The following is a 17,337-nucleotide window of genomic DNA, read 5'->3' as shown; positions in this document are numbered from 1 at the left end:
AGCAAATGTACAATTCAAGGTGTATTTCTCTCTTTCTTTTTTCTATTCCAATATGTGATCTTGTAATTTATCAATTTATGCTCCAGAATTGACCTCAAATGTGCTTAAAATTCATTGATTTTTCATATTCTTGTTATGTCTACACACATGTCCTCTCTCTTCCTGGAAAGAGAAAACTGGTGAAAGAAGGAAAAAAAAATTAAAAAGGCACACATGTCCGTCCAAAAAGAAAGCAATTAGGGAGCACTGGAATTGTCAAGAGCTATGACTCTGAAGAACAAAGCTCACCCACACAGTTAAAATTAGAATCATCATCTGTAAGTGAACTTGCAGGGGGTGTTCTTATGGTGGCAAAATTGAACAGAATTGCCATTGGAAAGGAAGGTACCGGGAAACAGGAAGGGGGCAGATTTGTAAAGAGGGGTAAATGAAAATAGGAAAAGTCCCCTAAAATATTTTTAACCCCCAATTCAATATTTTCAAATCTTCCAGGCAGCTGGTTGATGTCTTGCAAAGCAAGCAAGGGGATGCCAGGCATTCTGAGGAAGGGGTGGGCTGCTTTGCCTCCTTTGGGGAGAGAGAGTGTCTGTGGTATTTATGCTATGTGGGAATATCTATGAGTTTCCCTCTCTCTGAGGCTTGGAATAATACAATTGAGTAGCCGCCCCTCAGTCCTTGGCCATCTTCTTTAGCAAACTTGACATTGTGGAAGAAACATGACACGTGAATTATTAAAGAGGAGCTAGTTGACTTCTAACCCTGGTTGCTTTTCTCAGACCCTATTACCTGCAGATTTATCTGGCATTGCATTGCAAGAATTACAGGGTGTGTGAGCCAGGACGGAGAGAAGAGAATGCAGAAGTGGGAGGTTGTGAAAACACCAGAGGAAAGCAGGCTGCTTTACTTTACCATTTGCCACAATCAAGTGGATGAGTAATATGTTTCAGAAAACTAACTGCTTCTTTAAGAATGGGAGTGTATGTTGGGGGTGGGGTGTCAGTTTCTGTTTTAAAAAGGTAAGAGAAGGAATTCTTAGGACATTCACCATTATTCTGCAATTATTCTGTTTCCCACCACATTTGGGCAGAGTTTCTTAGCATTTTGAATTTCTTTACCTCAATTGAACCCATAGCTTTAAGAATAACATGTATGTCAAAGACTCTACTCACTTCTTTCCCTTTTGATACAACTCCTGCTTTCATTAAAAAAAAAAATTCTCCAAAGAGAATAAGTTTTCTCTGTGTACTCTGAAAAATATCCAGAGATCTTTTCTAAGTCAGAAGTTTGCAAAACTTTAACAGATATTCAGAGTATTTAATTTGCACAATTGATATTTTTTCTTAAAAAAATCAACAATCATTTGGGCTTTCAGATAAAAGCCTTTATGCTAATTAAGTAGCCATTATCCTGTGAATTTTTGCCACTGGTTACAGGATAAAATAGGAAGGCACTCATCAAACACATGGGGATGATCTTTTAAAATGAACAAGAAAGGGAAGTCCAATAAACCAATAGTAACCATTATGATTACTGTTTAGTCCCTTGGGTGCAGATTTGTATATCCTGTTGCCAAGGTGAAGGTAATAATTGAATCTACCCTAAATAGGAGTGATGGAGTAGTCAGAAATGACTCCATATAAGAGAGGAGCCAGGAGGCAAGTGATGGATACTATTGTGCGAACATGACCCTCCCTTAACACCACCTATCAGCATCTGGATCCTGTCACCAGTTCCCATGCCAGAGCCAAGAGGGCTGCCTGGCATATTCCAAGGACTTGGAGGGTTTCCTTGCTGTGCTATCAACCCTGCACCAACAAATGGGTGGGGGACCGACCTAAACCCTGCTCCCTCTATCTTCATTGGCTTTATTGCCCCCCTCAAGGTCTATTGTTTGACAGGTTCTGGCAATTTGCTCCAGATTTTGCCTCTGTTTATGAGGGCTTTTTTATTAATAACAAAGGGAGAAATGGCATTAATATTAATTAACACAGTAAAATGAAACAGTTTTGGGAATCCACCCAATGCATCATCTCATCTTCTAATTGGAGCTGAGGAGAAAGGGGTGGAGGAGGAGAGGAGAAGGGAGGGAGGATGGGGGAGATACCAATGACCTACTGGGTGACAGGCACAGGTTGGAAGGGTGACATTTTATTGTAAGCCTTCCAATGAAAGGAAGAAAAGGAAGGGACCAGTCAATTTAATGCAGGGACCAAGAGTGCAAGAGTGTTGCTAAGAGACAGAGATGCTGGAAAAGTTCTATCACAAGCCCTACTCTGACCTTATGCAAATAGAGGCGGCCAACTCTTTGTGGAACGGCTGAAAATTCCACCCCCTGTGTCACCAATACCTGGCATCGAGCCTTTTATTCAAATGTTCTGTAAAAACACACACAGAGGATGTGACAAAGCATGACACATATAGGGGCTTTAACACACACACATAAAACTCACGAAATATGGAGGAATAATCATAGTAATAATTTTTTAAACTCAGGGGAAAACATCAGCTCCTTGGGAAGAAATGTCACCCATCTTTACCTTCTGGCATTGTCATATTTCCTTAGCTAAAAAGTAACCTAAAAATTAGAAAATTGCCCTCTCTTTGCAGAAATAGAAGCTTATTAAGACATCACAGTGGTGTTCAAAGTACTGTCATTAATTTACACCCAGAGGAGTGTAAGGAGTGATGTTATGAGGGTGGGTGGATGGCATGAGGAAGCTTGATGCAGACTAGAGAAATCACAACACATCCTGTCCCCACTCACCTCCCACCCCGCCCAAGAAAACAACAAAAAAGTGCCTCTCCTTCTATATCATCTACCCACTCTAGGACAAGGTTACTCCCCGAAGCAAGAAAGTTGGGTCTGTCTCCCAGAAGTGGAACATCCTTGAAGTGGGGAGGCAATGGGGCACATCCTAGTGAGCTGGTAGCTCTCGGTGCAGGCTGTGAACTTGCTCTTCAGAGGGCAAGTAGGTGGGTGTGACTACGCTCTGGTGTCCTCAGCCAGTGGCTCTCTTGGGAGCAGGATGCTGTGTTGTCCTCCGTGGAAAGGTGCAGCTTGAGCTGAAGCTGGAAGCTGCAACGCACTTGACCCTGAGCCCCTCAGAGCGGCTTTTGAGAGTCTGGAGAGAGAAACTGGCTCCCAGTCCTCGTGGTGCCGGGCCTCAGGTACTGGATTTCTCAACCTGTAGGTGGTTCCTGAGGCTGGGTTTTGTGCAGGAGTGCTAACCTCATGTCTCTCTCTCCAAAGTTGTTCGACCCTGGATTACACACAATGGGATTCATTCTCTAGACCAGGCTATCTCCTGAAAATTTCTCAAGGTACCAATCCAGAAAATGAGTATTATACGTAGAGAAAGGGTGATTTTCGCAGTGCTTAACCAAGTTTATTTTCCATTGGGGGCACATTCAGGACTGTAGCCTGGGACCTTGAGGGCCTGAAGCTGGAGCCAAGGACGTGGCAGGCTGGGGACCAGCAGTGTTGGAGGGCTTTTTTCATAGCCACATACTTGCCCTCCTGAAGCCCCAGGAGCTTACTTAGGACTGCTGGCAGTCAGAACCCAAGTCACCCTGGAAATGTCTGGCTTATTCCTTAGTATTTTCCCTTAATGGTGAAGTACAGAAACCTTTCTTTATGTGAGGGCAAAGTGTGTTATACACAACTTGGAAAACTCGATTTAGCCAGCCTTTTTTTTTTTTTAAACGAATTCCTCTTCCGCTCTCTCTTTTGATTTCAATATTGATAACATGACTACTGTTTCGCGTCTTTATGATAATACTTGCAAATGAATACGTTTTTCGACTTGGGGGCGTTTCAAGCATTCATTGGCAAGTAACTTCCCAGGGCAACTTCTCTCCACGATCCTCCCCCTCCCATTTTAATGGTGGGACTTTTCATAATGCTCACAATACTATTAAAATTTCATATTAGCAGTGTGTATGGTGAACTTTGTAATGGGAAATTCAATAGCGGCTGTAAATATTAATGGAATATGAAATGAAGCCTCAGCTCCGACCAGCCCTGACAGTAAAACCGAGTGGGCATGTGGCGGCCCCGGGGCGAGAGAGGCCTTTCCTCTTGTCGCTCTCGCTTTATTACATTAGTACGGGCCTCACTGCCTCGGTGTGGGCTCAGAAGCCAAGGTTCCAGGTCACCCATGACAAATGTCCGTGTCTTGCCAACAGGCCCTCGCCTGGCCCTGCCACTCCATCTGCCCAACAGGCCCCCAGAGAGTACTTGCGGGTGTCAGTTTCAGGTAAAGAGCTCTTGAAAGCTCAAATTCTCCAAAAAGGTTACAATGATTAGAATGTCTCCCCAAGTCAGGGCAGCCCCAGTCATACCTGGGGGGAGGGAGAACTCTAAGCCAATTTCTGGGACTGGAAGCGAGATTTTCGGAAAGCTAGACTTCCTCCCCTCTCCTTGATCCGTCTCCATCCCCCCAGATGGCAAGACTTTCTCCTGAACTGGCCTTAGGCTCGGATTTGAGAGCTGGTACCACCTCCCTCCCGCGAGCTGGGACTCCAACTGGACCACAGGCCCTGTCCACTCCCCCGCCCCCCCCGTCATAGCTGAGGATGAGTGGGGCTCTGGTTTGCAGTGATCTGGGGGCTTTCAGAGCTTATACCCCCCCCCCCCCCAGGCCGTCAGCTCAGCCTCTGCGTTGGACTGAAGATTCCAAAAACCGGATGGAAGGGTGTGTGTAGAGACTGCGGAAGGAGCAGTGTTCTGTGAGGCCACGCAGGGGGAGGAGGGCAGTAGGGGGAGGCACAGTCTAGATCTGTTTGGAGCCCAGGTCTCATCCAGAGAGCGTTCAGGACAGCGTGCTGACAAACGTGGCCGTCAACACCTTGGGATGCCCCGACGAGTTATTTCAACAAGCTGGGAAAGATCGGTATTTGAGTTGCAGGCTACGCCTCTCTCCGCTCCCAGTATTTATGTTGTCCTGGCGGCACTTAGGAAAGCTTAGTTTTAGATGGGACATTAATCTTCACTTGCTAAGAGATAGGCTGTCCGCATTTACCACGGTCGTTCCGGCTCCCGGCCGAGGATTCTCTCCCTGCGCCGGGCCACCGCTCACCTGGACCGCCCGAGCGCAAGTTCACTGCGCCGCCGCTTGCCCGCAGGTGAATGTCCCAAAGCAAGGCCAGTTTTGGTAACTTCTCAGGGTCGTGCAGAACCCCTCCCCTCCCTGCTTTCATTTTGACCTCTTTGCAAGTGGGGGAATGGAGTACTTTCTCCCAGCCAGGCTTTGCTTTGAAGACGCGAAGCACACCTGTGCAACATCCTCGCGGCTGAGTCACAGTACATTAGTCCTCCCATTTCCCTGCCATCGACAGCCGAGTTGCATCCGTCGCAAGTCACTGCCATCTCCCTCTTACCACCCGCGCTATGGGGACACTTTTCAGTTCAGAGTACTCCTTTTTTTAAAAAATCAATTTCCTGCATAATTGCCTCAACATCAATCCATAACATTATGTCTCTCTCTGCGCCCCCCACCCCATCTCATGCAATCAAATCCCAGAGCCCAAGTAGATGAAATGAAAACGGGATTGAAACACACCATGGGATTTCCCCGCCAGGAATTGTTTCAACAAGTTATTCCCATTTTTTTTTTTTTTATTTTTTAGATCGGTAGCATCAAGTGTGGCGTGCATTCCCATCGAGCCTCTGGCTTGTTCCTTCTCTCCCAAGCGCTTGCCTTGTCCCCCCCCCCCCCACTAAAACAGTTGTGCCTCCCGGTGTCCTGGCGGCCTCGCTAAATTCGCTATTTTCTCTCAGCCCCCTCCACCAGTATCTTGCAGCTTCCTCCCCTTAGCCTTTAAAAAGAGTTACACTTTCTAAGAAGACTTTAAAAAAAAAAAAAGAAAGAAAGAAAAAGGACAAGAATTGGATATAGGTTTTGTAAGTGTTAAATAACTTTCCCAGCGTGCATTAAAGGAAGGTTGTATTTTATCAGCAGCTGACTGAGGCAGCCCTGCGATCCTATCGGTTTGTCTATAGTATCATATTTATTTAACCTGCTGGGGGACCGTGTGCAGGGGCAGCCTGTTCACGCTGGCAAGAGCACGCACATTACACACTACCCCAGGTATTTTGATTGATTGTTCCCACCCCAAAGCCTTTGGTTCATAATTTAGCACAGCGGGTTCTGCATCACAGGCTAGGTTCAAAAAAAAAAAAAAAAGAAAAACCTGTAAGAGATTTCAATGAACGACTACTGGTGACAACCCCTTCTCCACCTGCCACCCACCCCCAAATATTTTAAACGCCTCCGTGGATGCTTCAGCTTCTATAATTAATAATTACAGGACAGGAGACTTTTATTTACCCCACTTCCCAGAAGTGGGACCAGATGATTCATTTGAAATCTGTTAGTGAACCAATATTCCTTTAACTTGGGGTGTGGGGGGGAGGCTGTAAAGTTAGGACAACACCAAATTCTGTGGCTTCTTTTTTTTCTCTTTTGATCTCCTGCAATATAAGACTTGGTGCGTGGACAGTAGTAGGCAGGCAAAATAGTTCACACAGAGAGTGTTCTGAAGTGGTTTTGGAAATTAGTATATAAAGTCTTCTGGCAGTTGCCTGGAGTTTTATCACCACTATTTAACTCCATAAATGAGGAAAGCTTTTCATGTTTTTACAGAAGACACATTCTTCAGTGTACCCACTAAACATTCAAAATACGTGTGTTTTGTTTTTGTAAAGCAAATGATTTCAACAGTCTGTTCATGCTAGTAATTTTGAAAGCTATGATCTGAGTTTAGTATTAACTAACTCAGAACCGAGGAATAATTTCTTCCTATGAGATTTCTAAGAAGGTTAGCACTAGCAGAAAACACATATATTTATGTTTTAACTTCATGTGTTTATTCATTCTTTTATTGTTAAAAAAGGGGACATCTTTTTTTCTGGACATGTCTTGTCCTACTATTATTCTGGTTAGTGATCCTTTTTGGTATGTATGCAAAAGTAAAGTTTAAATGAGCTGTTTCAAATGACAGAAATGCTGTACATTGTGTTTGGTGTTCTTTCTAAAAGTTTTCACTTCCCTTTCACAGACTCTTGAAGCCTGAAAAGGTCATCTTTACACCAGTGTATATCTCTGCCCATAGGAGTTTATTTTGTCATTCTAGGTCTGATGAGAAGGTCATTGCTAAAATGGTTAATTGCCTGAGTTTCCTATGCTGCAGGTAAGGGTTAGAGATTCACAGCATTAAAGAAAACTGTCAAGGGCATAGTTTTCAACTTATAAGTCTATATATCTAATGTAGTTTTTGCCCATTCCAGCTCTTAGGTTAATATAGGGGTGTCTATATACATAGTGATGGTAGAGAATGACAATACCATTTATTAAAATTTTCATTTTCATTTCTTCATATTACTTACAAAATCTGTGTTTGGGATTAATGTGCCTTTTATGAGGACTAAGATATTAACCACCTTTGATGCACTTTTTCCATTCTAGTTAATTTTTCTTTTGTTAAATGCCTCATATTATGTTGCCTGTAAAGCCTTTCTCACGTCTGGTATTTTGGATGGGTTGGGAAGATCACAATTTTATGCCTTCTTTATTATAATATCTATTGTGTTCAGCAACTTTTTAATATCCCTAGATGTTGCTATTTATCCTTAGATGATATTCAATGATGACACACAAAAAAGAACATTTGTAAAACTCCAGGAGATGCATCTTTCTGCTGAGAAAACAGCCATTATCAAATGTAAGTACAGACACAACATCCAGAAAGAAAGAGAAAGGGCAGGCTGGCAAAGGAAATATTTACCCATGCCTCCCTGGCAGCCAGGGGCACTAATGCAGACACAGAGATGAGAAGAAAAAGAGGTATGTTTGTAGGGAACAAATTCTACACATTTTAATCACATGAGGTAAACAAGCTTTGAGATGCCATAAGAATTGATTTGTGGTCATATTCTGGGATGTATTTAGAAATCATTGGTTTGCATTGAGAAGGAACCTTGAACATCCACACACTATTGGGTTTCTCTAATAGAATACTATGTACATTATCCATAACCATGAAAAAAGATTTCATATGTTGTTTTCTGGGGAATCAAATAAGTTGAGTGGAGTCCTATTTATTTTTGAGGGGGATAATTTGACTATTTAAAAATACAAGTTAATGCAGACATGCACATAAAAAATGAACTTCTTTGAAGTTTGCTTCCTAGCTTTGTAGCTCTGGACAAGATACTTAAGAGTTGGTGTATGTTAAGTCATGCTGAGGCTTTTAAAGCAGAATTGAACAGGTAGTCACTCCTAGTCATCCAATAACATCACAGTAGCCCATACTTTACATGTCTCATTAATATTACTATGATAATGTTTTTGTAATTGCCACCTGTAATGTTGTGCAGACCTTAAAGCTGAAATTGAATTAGTCCCAGTATGTTTACCAAAATAATAGTAATAATAATCTGACCTGCAGTGAAGTCTCAGAAGTCCAAAACTTCTGAGCTTGCCCAAGGGGCAAAACAATCACTGATACTAAGGCAAAGGTACTCAAAAATCATCTTAAATGTAAAGTCCAAGCCCCAAGAAGTGGTGGGAATGCCACCAAATCACAGAGACACTCAGCCCACATTCCTTAAGAAATAAAACCATTCTTTCTTTGCCATACTCTTTATTTGGTAAAAATGTTGCAGCATGCTCCTTCTTCCTGCTCCCCTTCCACTAAGTACTTAAGTCCTCCAGAGCAATTTTTTATACCTCTATTAATGATATCTAACCTGTCAGTGACATTTTAGCATGTTTTGTTAAAAGTGTCTTTTCAGAATTTGTTCTGTATGTGCATTATGAAGTTCTTTGAGTCCAAATGTATTTTTAGTAGATGTATCTTAGAAACACATTGGACTATTGACTATAGCTGTCATCTGGATGTGAAAATGAATAGATTGGAATAATGAAAATTTTGAGGACTGACTTTTTCCCTATCCATGGGTTGAGCTTGAGGTTATGATAAACTCAGTCTCCACTGGAAACTATCACAGCATTACCTCAAACATGGAGTGTCTTTCTTTGTGTTTTTGAGCTGCTCATTTGCCACTGCTGTCAGTTACTGAAGATCAGAGCTCAGGTAAAAGCACAGTGTATAAGAGTTGGTAAACAGGACCCCCTCCTCCCTTCCTTTCAAATCACCCTATGTGGCCATAGAATATGCCTACTTTTATTATAGTCACTCACAGCACCCCAGTTATGAGCAGTTTTGCATTTACAGTCCTACCCCAACATATGCCTGGATCAAGCTGAGACAGGAGTTGGCCTTGTCTGACATGTTAATGCCAATCTTGCGCTTGGAACCACACCCTTCTCTTTCAGTGTTTCCTGACCTACTCACTTCTGTTCTGTGCAATCTGTTTCAATTCTTATGCATACCAAAAACAGTGTAAGACACAAGACCCAGAATATCATGGAGGTTAAGTTGTCCCACACCAAGGTTAGATTTTGCACACCTGATGAAATATTTCTGCCCAAACATCATCTGTTTCTGTGTGATTTGATATGAAAAGTGAGCTTCAGTGTTTAAACTCGGCTTCAATATTAGACATTTCTTCACTTTTTTCTTAAAATAAGTGTTTATTTATTTCAGAGAGTGTATGTGTATGGATGCACTAGAGTTTCTTGTCACCGCTAACAAATACCAGATGCATGCCATACTTTTTTTCTTCTTTTGCATCTGGCTTTACATCAGTGCTAGAGAGTTGAACCCAGGCTGGTGGGCTTTGCAAGTAAACACCTTAAATACTGAGCCATCTTTCCAGCCCCTCCTTTTATAGGTAAGGCTATGGTAACTTTGCTGAAATATACAGCCTTCTTCCTAAACTTTTCACTAATGTTCTATAGGCCTAGAATGAATCTTTGTTTCTCTCATAAGCAGACTAATGACAATTTCAAAACTGCCTTAAAAATACCAAAGATATTAGCATATCTGCAGAAGGACAAATATATCACTATGATCTGTTGTTTCCTATAGTTGAGTTGTTGAGAATTAAGGCAATGTCATGGCTGTCCTTTAATTAATTTATAAATTCCTTTTTAAACATCACTCTCTTTGAGATTTAGCAAATAGTTATACTAGTTTGCACAGTTCTTTTCTCTTCCCTTCTTTTTAAGTACAGCTCTTAAGTAAGCACATAGGTCAACTAGCTTTCCTAGTAGACAGCTTTCTCTTTATTGCCTTCTCATAGCATAGCTATCAAAAATAAGATAATGCCTAGAGATCTGGGACCTAATCAGCTTTCTAGCTGAGTTTAAAGTCTGAGGCTGTTTAAAGGTAGCTCTAGTTATGCATGCAGGCCCACTGCAGAGTTTGCTCTGCCACATTTTGATGGAGAGGGTAATGTGTGTGCTAGATAAGGCAAAAGGGACCAGCCCCAAAAGCAAGGCTCTGCTTGATAAACCCTGACATCATTAGCTATTTTTCACACACATGAAAGGAAGCTTTCAAACCCCAAGGAAAATAGAGGTGTCCATTCAAGCACATTCATGTTTATCAAGACAAAAAAAGTAAATAAAGAAAATTGGCATTTTGTAGTCTATTTAATTAATTAGTTCTCAAGCTTATCATTAAATTGAAAAGGTGGATAACATGCAAGTCTATTTCATGTTGTGATTTAAAATGAAAGGTAAATTTTTCAAGTTCATGTATACTAACAGTTATTTTTGTTGCTTTGTGTTGCTCTAATGGAACTTTCAGGTCCTATGTAAAGGAATTCATGAGTTGAAGTTAAAGTTTTCAAAAGTTGATCTGCATGTTCTTAAGAATATTATTTGACATACACAGGAACATGCTTTTTAAAGTAATTCACAGCCTGAAAGAGATAAAAACAGAACTGGAATAAAAATTTCCCTCTGGCATGTACATAAACATTCCAAATGGTCTGCTTTAAAATATCTAGTTAATAGCCGGGCGTGGTGGCTTTTAATCGAGCACTCAGGAGGCAATGGTAGAAGGATCGCCATGACTTTGAGGCCAGCCTGGGACTACATAGTGTGACCCAGGTCAGCCTGGGCTAGATTGAAACCCTACCTTGTAAAACAAAACAAAACAAAACAAAAAAGATTTTCCAATAAAACAGTTTGGGGCTGGGCATATAGTTCAGTTGATAGGGTTCTCGCCTAGCATCTATGAGGCAATGAGTTTAATCCCAGCACCATATTCCTTTGGTATGGTGACACACACCAGTAATCTCAGTACTTGAGAAGTATAGGCAGGAGGGTCAGAAGTTCAAGGTTATCTACTTATATGTAAGGAGTTAGAGGCTAGTCTAGGCTACATAAAACCACAACAAAATTTTACCATTTGGAAAGATTTAAACAATGCTGAGACAAACTACTTCTTGCTTTATAAAATTTACTCTTGTCTTGAAAAAATAAAGTAAAATAAATCAGAAAATTTCACTCAGTAAAGCTATTTTTTCAAATAAGCATTCTAATTATTTTATTATTAAGACTACAGTGTGAGGCTCAACTCTTATAGTTTAATGACTCAAGTTATTTTGGAAGAAAATACCAATAATTTCCATAATCTAGTAAAATTTTCTAATTTGTTTCTTAGACATGTTACTTTTCTGGTGTTTTCCAAACTAAAAATATTCAATAAACTAAATAAATGCCCTCTAATTATTAGTTCATGTATAGAATACTTAAGGATATAATCACTGAAATGTCTAGAACTGTGTTTTTTCTATATATTAATCAATGTAAACATCCTTATGCTTTGGTGTTAATAATCTATATGAGTGTAGAGTTATAGATTAATTTAATGTTGACTAGGGATTAATGTTCATTAATTAAATTCACTGTATCTTTTTTAATGAGAAGAGAAGGATTTAGTTTTAATACTGATGATCTTAATAAAGCTTGCCTCTACTTATCTATATTTTCTCAACGTTTGGAATTATTTTTATTAGAAGGTGAATTAATTTAATATTAGAATGTAGCAAAACATAAGTACATAGAGTGATTGCAAACTGACTTTGTTTTTGTTATGGAGGTTTTATAATCAAGCCATGTAATTTCAATTTAAAAGAAACCAGTTTGTGCCAACAATTTAAAAATAAAAACATAAAATGGCCTTCATATTTAATTTTATTTTGAGTATGATATAAAATGGCCAGCAAGTCCACAGAACTTTACACAGTAGTATTTACTATTTAACATGCTTATTATTCTGCTAAGTAATGCAAAAGCCACATCTTACCAATGCATATTAAGTAAATGTCTTGCACTCAGATGCACAATACATACAATATTAATATTAAATATAATTTATTATTAATATAAAATATTAATAGATCTGTGAAGTTTCTGGGGTTATTTTAACATAGTTTTTTATTCATAGCTTTTTATTTTTTTATTTGTTTGAGAAGGAGCATAAAGAGAGAGAGACAAAATGGGCACAGCAAGGTTTCTAGCTACTGCAAATGAACTCTAGATGCCTCTGCCACTTTGTACATCTGGCTGATGGGGCACTGGGAAATCGAACCTGAGACTTTAGGCTTTGCAGGCAAACACCTTAACCACTATCTTTCTAGCCCTCATTTTTTGTTTTAAATCAGTTTTGACAAAGATATACACTACCCCATCAGTTGGATGGAAAATGCAAACTATGCCCTCATGTGTCTAGACTCTGTATGGTATTAGATGTAAAAAGAATACATGCATTTGTTGAATGCTCCAGACTATCTGGAAGCGTTGAAATTCTTACCCTTGTTTTTAATTTTTTTTTTCTTTTAAACAGGTCTTTCTATGTAGCCCAGTCCAGGCCTCCTCTCTCCATATGCTACCACACTGGCCCAATTATTTCTGACAATTAAATCTTTATTATTATTTTGAAAATGGATGAAGAATGCAGAGAAAAGGACTAGAAAACACACACAAACACACAAGCCATGCTCAGTGCATATCCAAAATGAAATGTAAACCATGCAAATTTGCACACATACATATGTACATTTATATGTCACTAAAACACTGAAAAATCAAACTACAAATCAAAATTCCAAAGCTGGGGTTAGTCGTACACGCCTTTAATGCCAGCACTCGGGAGGCAGAGGTAGGAGGATCGCTATGAGTTTCAGGCCACTCTGAGAGCACATAGTGGATTCCAAGTTGTCCTGGGCTAGAAATTGAGACCCTACCTTGAAAGAAAAATCAAAATCCCAGACTCATTTCCATATTTCTTTTTTACTCTTTTCGATATAGCCCATACTTTACTTATTTATGGTACTGGTACTGGGATTTCACCCCTGCTAGGCAAGCACTCTGCCACTGACCCACTACTTTAGTCCCAGCTCGCACTTTTTAATGTTTTAACAGCCCACATTTTATAAACTGTCCCTGATATCCTTCACCCAATACCCTCATCAAGGTTCCTCACAGATAACACTCAGCTCTCAACTCCACCACCTCTCTTTTCATGGCTCTTGTCATGTATTTAAAGGGTCCAACAGGGCTGGAGAGATGGCTTAGCACTTGCCTGTGAAGCCCAAGGACCCTGGTTTGAGGCTTGAATCCGATACCCAGGTCATTCATTAGCCTCTGGAGTTCATTTGCAGTGGCTGGAAGCCCTGGTGCACCCATTTGCTCTCTCTTTCTGACTTTTTCTCTCCCTCTGTCTGTCGCTCTCAAATAAATAAAAGTAAACAACAAAAAAATTTAAAGGGTCCAACAAACTTCTTTCTCAATACCCCACATTAACAGGGGACCAAGCAATTATCTTTGGCAGGCCTTTGTTGAAACCTTAGGTTCAACTTCAGGCTAATCAGAAATGAGGTTTCCTGGAGATAGAGGGGTCTAGACTATAGGCTTCTAGATTTAAAGAGGTTTTGTTCAGATTTAACCATTTTGCCTCTGCTTAGCAGTGTGTATTAGCATGTCTACCTCACTTCTAGATAATTCAATCCACTGCTCTGCCTTGTTGAGGCTCTGTGAGAAGGGAGACAAAGTCCAATACTCTGTGCTTGGTAGAGTAAAATGAAGATGATGACAATACTACTTCTCAGATCAGACACCAACTTATTAAAAGAATAGTTGAAAGACAATTATAAAGGAACATTCAAAATGTCCCCAAAGGCTTTCAGAAGGAAGAAAGTAGAAAACATGTACTGCAGAGAATTGGTGTGGAAATATCTAAAATGATGACCCTGCCATTTATCAGGGTTGGCAGAAAAACGATGTTTGGATTGCATTGGAGTTAGTTAAATCATTGTTTTCTAGTCCTCTTTGCATAAAATGTACCCACCTGGGAAACAAAATATTTGTATTACAAGAACCTAAGAAATAACTTCCTTTATAGAGACAAACATGCCATTTACAAATGTAACTTTTAGTATTTGTTAGAAATGAGATGCCTTGGCTATGCAATACTGTAATTTCACTGGTCAATGGGAAATAAACAATTTATTTGCTTTCTGATTATCTTGTTTGAAACTTATCAAATCACATTGTCTCTCTCCTTCCAGAAACATTCTAAAATGTGAGCATGAAGATGGACATCAAAGACAGTGATCAGGGAAGATGAGGCAGAAGCACAGTAGAGGAAGTATGAAACTAGCTTTCTGGTCAAAATTATTTTTCCTCCCATTAACTGACATTATAATAATAGATATCATTATGTAGTTGATAACTCAGCTTTCAACTTGCTTACTGATTTTGCTTAAACTCACTGACTCTGAGTACTACCTTGGGTAGAATACAGGGGCCCACACATGCCAGATAAGTGCCCCACTGCTGAGCTACAGGGTTAGCCCTTTTCTGAAAGTTGGTGGAGTAGTTCACCATAGTCAACAGTGGCCAAGCTGAATACCTAGGAGAACCTGCAGGGAGGAGGGAGGACTGATGTGTACCAGGGATTGGTTAATTTGAACTGGTGGGGATCTCAGCCAACTGGAATGTACAGGTCTATTGGAAAAGGGACAGTGCTAGCTGACTCATCAAATGTCTCTGTGAAAATGTAGATTATATTTTATTGGTTCTCCCTGTGATATTATAAGAGGATCTCGAATACAAGTTTTCCAAATTGGGAAACCACCATTTAGAATATCATTTTGTCTTTCCAAGTTGGAATTTTGAAGGGGGATCTAGCCTGTGGGTCATCAGCTTGTTTTGTCTGGACTGTCTGAGGAAGCTGAAGGTATAATTTAGTGTTAACAATATCCAGCAGTACTTGAATTTTCAAATGCATAAGAAAGACTCAGGGCAGAGCTGGGGATACAGTTCTTGCCAAGAGTTCAATCCCAAGTATTGCATAAACAAAAAGAGATTCACTCAGAGGAGCGTTTGTTGAGCCATAAATGCCAGGTTTACCCAGGAAGATTCAGACTTACACTTTCTCTAAGTTCCAACTTGATCCAAGACTGACTTGCTGGTGATCATGCAGTCTGGCAGCTAAATGTTTGGTGATTATAGGCACTCACTTGAGTATTCATTCAGGGGCTATCTGGCCCCAGTTCCTCACTTCTTCATAACAATATCATACCTGCTTGTTGATTACAAGGTGTTACGTTAAAAAAATGTTGATTTTTATTTATTTATTTGAGAGTGACAGACTGATAGAGAGAAAGAGGGAGGGAAGGAGAGAGAGAGAGAGACAAGGAGAGAGACAGAGAGAGAGAGAGAGAGAGAGAGAGAGAGAGAGAGAGAGAGAGAGAGGGGATGGGTGTGCCAAGGACTCCAGCTACTGCAAATGAACTCCAGGTGCATGCACCACCTTCTGAATATGGCTTATGTGGGTACTGGGGAATTGAGCCTCGAACTGGGGTCCTTTGACTTCATGGGCAAGGGCATAACTGCAAAGCCATCTCTTCAGCCCTCAAGGTGTTATTTTTGCAGTGGGGAAGAATAGGAGGTTGATATTGCTGGGTTCAGCTTTGTAGACTTTGAAGAAGCCTAGTTCTGGTGGAAAGATTGACTTGTCCCTAAGTACTTTGAAGATGACCTGTTTCAAGTTAAATATTGCTCATAATACATCAGTGGTGTTACTTGTTCCCAGAGAGTCTTTTTTTTTTTTTTTTTTTTTTTTTTAGGAAATCTTCGGTAAAGAAACTAAATCTCTTGACAGGTGAAATAGCTTGTCTTAAATATTTTAGGAACCTAAATAGCTGATGAAGGGTGTAAAGCAGGATGGAAAGCCTGGGCTGGTGGCTGACACCTCTAATTTCAGCACTTAGAAGGTCAGCCTGGTCTACATAGCAAAGTATTAGGTCAATCAGGGCTGTTTAACAAGACTGTTTCAAAGTAAATAAGCAAATAAATTATAACAAAATCAGAACAGAACGTGATATAGTCATGCCTTCTTGTACTCCAATACTTGAGGTTTTGAAGCAGAAGGATCATGAGTTAAAGCCAACGTGTACATCCTGAGGCATCCTTTGGTTCAAAGCACAAAATAAAACATAACAAAAACAGGGCTATATATTTCCAAAGTTTATTTTCTTTCTGCAACCTATGGACACGAATTATATTAATTTATAAAATCATGTATAAATTATATGATTCTCCATAAATGATTCAAAATGATCAATAAAATTCAAATCATATTTTTAGTAAAATAAATTAGAAGAAAATAAAATTTGACAATAAGGAAAGGATGATGGAGTATATCCTGTATCCCATGCAACTCTTCTCTTGCTAGTAGTAATGAACTTGATTCAGAACTTCCAAAGAAAGAGCAGACTATAAGGGCATCATATAATGTACTTGTTGATATGGACCAGGTGAAGAAAGAGAGGAAGAAAAAGTGGAAGAAGCCAGGTTACATCCTAAAAGATCCCTACCTTCCTTTCTAGGGTCAATGATACCCTCGTGGGCTTGGGACTATCTCAGATGGACATGGTAGTATTCCCTGATCTACATGCATCTGTGAACTGGAGAAGACAACAGGCGCCAGCCAGGAATGCTCACTACCACTGACCAAATAAACATACATGGAATTGCAAATCTGGACTTGGCATTCTCCTTCATTTAATTCTAGCCATAAACTATTTGGTCTAGCACCACAGATAGATAAGTTCATAATGAAAAGAATGTTATAAAATAAAACAATAAAAACATAAAATTAAAAAAATATAAAAACAATATTATCAGGTTAGTCATAGTGTTTCAGATGAATTTTACTAAGTGATAGTTATATCCTTCATATACTAATACTTGAAGCTATTCCTTGCTCTTCTAGTCACTTATAGAGTTGTGGTACCTTTGGTTGAAACATAAGATTGATTTTAGAACAGATGATTTCACGAAGTAGAACTGGTCATGACTCACAGTGGGGTTGGGGTTGTAAATTGGAGGTAGATCATATGATTAGTAAGCATGA

At 39.9% G+C, this 17,337-nt stretch overlaps 1 long non-coding RNA gene across 2 annotated transcripts in view; it reads left to right on the top strand.

Annotated features, from left to right (window-relative positions):
- LOC123459240 overlaps positions 1–16,961 on the top strand; it is a 68,601-nt gene extending 51,640 nt beyond the window's left edge. Inside the window, exons 2-5 of one of the 2 annotated variants that reach the window (XR_006636124.1) lie at positions 7,135–7,191; positions 7,635–7,722; positions 14,486–14,565; positions 16,811–16,961. This is a non-coding gene — a long non-coding RNA (uncharacterized LOC123459240). Of the gene's footprint in view, positions 1–7,059; positions 7,192–7,634; positions 7,723–14,485; positions 14,566–16,810 lie in introns of both variants that reach the window. The other variant, XR_006636123.1, reaches the window with a different exon arrangement.
- Positions 16,962–17,337: the final 376 nt, after the last annotated feature.

Source organism: Jaculus jaculus, chromosome 3 (genome assembly GCF_020740685.1).
Source record: "Jaculus jaculus isolate mJacJac1 chromosome 3, mJacJac1.mat.Y.cur, whole genome shotgun sequence".
NCBI lineage: Eukaryota > Metazoa > Chordata > Mammalia > Rodentia > Dipodidae > Jaculus > Jaculus jaculus.
Note: the sequence above shows the minus strand (reverse complement) of the source record. Positions and strands in the feature narration are given on the sequence as shown.